Below are 4,739 nucleotides of genomic sequence, written 5' to 3' on the forward strand. Positions count from 1 at the left end.
TATGTCGGTATACTGTTACCAATGTCCAATACAATTTTAATAGGAAAATAATGTGTACAAAGGTCTTAGTAGTACAAAATAGCATGTGAACTAAAGAGGGCGCTAGACAAGTATTTTCGGTTGTCAGAGAATCGTCTCTTTATCTGAAATTACTGTGAAAACGACGATTTGAGAATGTTTAAGCTGTTTTAAAATTATTTCAGGGAGTGTTTCCTGACAATACCAGGTATACAAACCAAACTATTTTTAATAAAGCCATGTAGACCCAAAATTATAATTTATGTTTAAATCGAGCACCTGAATTATATCGAGGGTTCAGGGAATTTTATTTAATGACCCATTTTTATCAAATTATATAGCCTTAAACTTATAAAGGAACTTTTGTCACCTTTCCAAACTTTTTTCACCACTACGTAATCTTTATAGGCCTAATATTTTAATATACTGAAGTCGAAGTGCAAGTAAAATTTTTCATCTTTGTTTGCTGGTTCTTTGGTGTGTTTAAGTACTGGTATTTTCTTAGTCTGTTGTTTTGTCTGTACCTGTTAAAGTGGTGTTTTGTTCTCTCCTTTTATTGATTCAATTGAATTTTGTATTTAAAACATTTTTCTCAATTTTTCTGGTTTTTGTAATGAAATTGACCATGTTAATGAAATTGTTATGTTGTACTATTTTACTTCTTCGTTACGGAGGTTTTTTTTTAATAAATTAAATTGAATTGTGGGATTGATCTTATACAAAATAACTGGAGACATCTTCATGAATTTATACCTGCGCATCAAACGAATTCATTGATATTGTATTGAAATTTTTCCTAATATAAATAATTAAAGTAAGATACGTTTCTACTAACTATGTAATTGTTAACCACGAAATATTTACTTTCAGTTATCATGCATTTAACAATAGTTAAATGTGAAGTTAATTGGTCTGGCTATAAATTATTGTATGGCTTAATGCCCCTCTTAATTTGGGCAAAACACGGTCAATCAATCAACCAATCAATCAATTTATTGGATCCACTTTGATACAGTAGCACTTATGAAAAATGCATGTGTGCATGCATACGTAAACAAACATACAGAAGTAACATAAATTACTATCTATTATTTTGGTTGCACAGTAAAAAATTCAGACGAGCGACGATCATCTCTCTGATAACCAAAAATACTAGTCTAGCGCCCTCGTTAATTTCGATTTTTTGACGCAGTGACAACTGTTTATAGTACTTACATCCTGTATAGTAACTCCGTTACATTGTCGTCGGTACCATGTAATTGATAACGAAATATTCTATTCTATTCGTCTTGAAGTTAAAAAATTGAGTTTTTAATTCAAAAAAACAAAATATCAAATGCAAAACAAAATGATTATTCCAGCCAAAATTATATGTTAATATGTGTAGGCCTGTATCCAAATGATAAAATAGACATATTTTTCTGAAGTTTATATAAAGATGTTTTTGTAATTTTTCCAATTAGTCAATATGATATATAAGTCTATTTGTTATAAAACTCTAATCAAGAGAAGGGCAGTTACGATGTTTAGAATATAATATTTCGAAAAAATTATGATTCCAAACAGAGGTAGGCTAAGTATAGGCCTATCTAATGATAAAGAATAGGCAGATTTTTTCTGAAGCTTCTAATGCTTTGCAAAACGTTTAATTAATCGATATAATATATAAGTCTTTGTATTTGTTATAAAACTCTAATCAAGAGAAACGTAGTTACGAGGTTTAAAATATAATATTTCGAAAAAATTATGATTCCGAACAGAGATAGTCATATCCCATGATAAAGAATAGGCAATTTTTTTTTAAGTAGTATAGGTTTAAAGCTAGGTAAAATTGTTAATTAGTCATTAAAACATATATGTGTTTGGATTAGTTTTAAAACTCTACTCAAGAGAAAGTCAAATATGATCTTAAAAATAAAGCTTTTCCAAAAAAATATGATTCCGAACAAATGGATAAACAGGAGTTGTGTATCTAATGATAAAGAATAGGCAATTTTCTCTGAAGTCGGTATAGGCCTAATGACGAAGAAAAATCTTAACTAGTGGATAAAACATATCATTGTCTATATTCTTTTCAAACCTTTATACAAAAGAAATATATCTAGAGTGTTAAAAATACAAAATTCCTAAAAAATTATGATCTGAACAAAACCCTAAATTAACATAAAATTTTTCAATGCAAAAGAATAGGGAAAAGCGTTCATAAAATAAATTGATAAAATTTACGATTTTTAAACGATTAGCTTTAAAAAGTACGTTAGTTAAATTGTAATAATATTTGAATATTTAATTGATTGTGATTATTTAATGTAATTATGATGTGATTAAGTTGTGTTTATATGTGATATTTTGTGTATGTGTGATAGTTGAATGTGTTTTGTTATCATCGTATTTTGTTGTTTTCGTAGTTCGGCGGCGACCCGTTATTACATCTGATTGTGTTGTCCAGCGCACCACGTGATGTCATCAGTGAGAGTTTAAAATCAGCGACGGTAGAAATTGTGGACTACGTGAACGTGGTGAGTAGAATTATGTATCATTACAATTACGACATCAACACACAAAATACAACAACACAACATACCATACACCACTCTACATCAATTCTTACCTAACAACAACAACTTATTACATTTAAAACATATCTTAATCATCATCCACACTATAAATATGATATTTTATTGTATTTTACGATCAATGTTGATTGTTTATTGTTGAAATTTCCCGCACGGTTGTCGTGCAAATATCAAGTCATTGCGCCTTGAATGAGGAAGAGAAGCAGCTCACAACCAAAATAGGTGTTGAAAATCACTGAAAAATCAGTTTTACATAAAACAATCATTGTCATGTTTGATCTTGTTTTGATCTTTATTGAGCACTGAATATAGTAATTAAAATTTCAATAAGAAATATAAAAAAAACTACATAAGCTAAAAAATATTTTTTAGGAGATGGTGATTAACTTGTACAAAACATAGGGCGTCCATGTCGTGTGATAATGATATAGCCAAGCCAAATGAATGCAAAAAAGCCTGTTAAAAATTACTGAAAACGAGCTTTACATAGAAAATTCACATTTGTGTCACGTATTTGTTCGAGTAGTCAATGTACACTGAATATGAATTGTACAATTTTATAGGAAAAATCCATAAAAAGTATAATGGCCTAAAAAATATTTTTTTAAAGAGATGATGTGTTGTATATTCTCTGTTTTCATATTCCTTGTTCATTGTGTAGTTCGGTCGTTGTATTCTACATCACATTGCGGCACTCGGCTACGCTGAGCAACTGAGAGCAGCACTCAGGATTTCTGCACGCAATGTCAATTTTCAAGACGAGGTACGTATAGGAAACAACACATTATTCATTAAAAACACTGAATGACAAATCGTCATTATTAAATAAATACATTATTCATGAAATTATAATTAAATATTTATCTCTAAATATAATCATGACTGTAAAATACTGTATTTTTATCACTTTTATCACGGTTCAATTGCTTATGTATGTACTTACAATATTCACAGTCGTGTTCGATCTTGTTTTGATCTGTATTGAGCACTGAGTGTAGTTATTATCATTTCAATTAAATATTTCATAGAAACTACACAATACCAAACTAAAAATATTTTTTTAGGAGATGTTATAACGTGTACAAAACATAGGGCGTCCATGTTGTGATCACAGTCTATAGCCAAGCGAATGAATGAAAAAAAAAGCTTGTTTTTTACAGTACTCAAAATCAGTTTTACCTGGAATTTTTTGAGCCGTTTTTGATTTAAACGTTATGTTTTTATTAAGAAGTATAGTATATAGTAGTAGCCTAAATTATGTTTTTAACACAGGAAACTCTCATATGGTAAATAAAACAATGCTAGCGAGAGTAGGGCCTACTCTACCATGGAGGAATTAGTTACTCAGACTGTAAATTCATAGGTCTATTTTAATAGTACACTACTTTACATAGGCTTTTCTTTTTCCATTGTAGAATAGTCTTTTGAGAACATTTTCTTTTCCAGAAATAATTAATGTGATATGACCCTCCGTTATAGAGTTATACGAATTTTTAGATAACATAAGGACAAGAATTCAGCCTCAAATCGAAGCTTATCTTATTTCTGTTGATTACGGATAAACTGAGTTGGGTCAAAGAAACGGGCCATCATGGGTTGTTTGTCATCACTTCATCAAGATGCCTACCGAATCGTGAAAAAGGCGTATTGTATACTGAAACTGTAGTCTTAAATGGCATAATATGCCTCAAACACGTCAGCAATAAATGGCATGTTTTAGAATCAATCAGGTAAACATAAATGTACCCCTGGGCACAATATTCATGATATTAAAAAAGCTAGGCCAAGCCTAGGCTAAGTAAGCTAGGCTAAGCCTTGAAGCCTAGTAGTAGTTTAGGCTAGGCCTACTAGACTAGCCCTAAGCCTACACCGTACAGAGAACAGGCCTAGCCTAGCTAACATACCTAGACAGTACTAGAGCGTCCGTAGGCCCCTCTGTATCGAATCCAGGTTGATTTCGATCGCGTCAATATATAGTATGGCTAAATTCTTCTGCAATGACATAGGCCTTATAGTGCAAGACATCAATATAGTCATACCGATATTAAAGTTTCAATTTAGGGTCAAAGCCAGCTCCACCTAACTAAGGGGGAGGGGAGGTGGTGAGCAGTTGCGGGGGGAAAGATCAGCATGTGCGGATCCATT

This window comes from Anneissia japonica, unplaced genomic scaffold (genome assembly GCF_011630105.1).
Source record: "Anneissia japonica isolate Jap-2015-1 unplaced genomic scaffold, ASM1163010v1 scaffold287539_len122650_cov154, whole genome shotgun sequence".
Taxonomy (NCBI): domain Eukaryota; kingdom Metazoa; phylum Echinodermata; class Crinoidea; order Comatulida; family Comatulidae; genus Anneissia; species Anneissia japonica.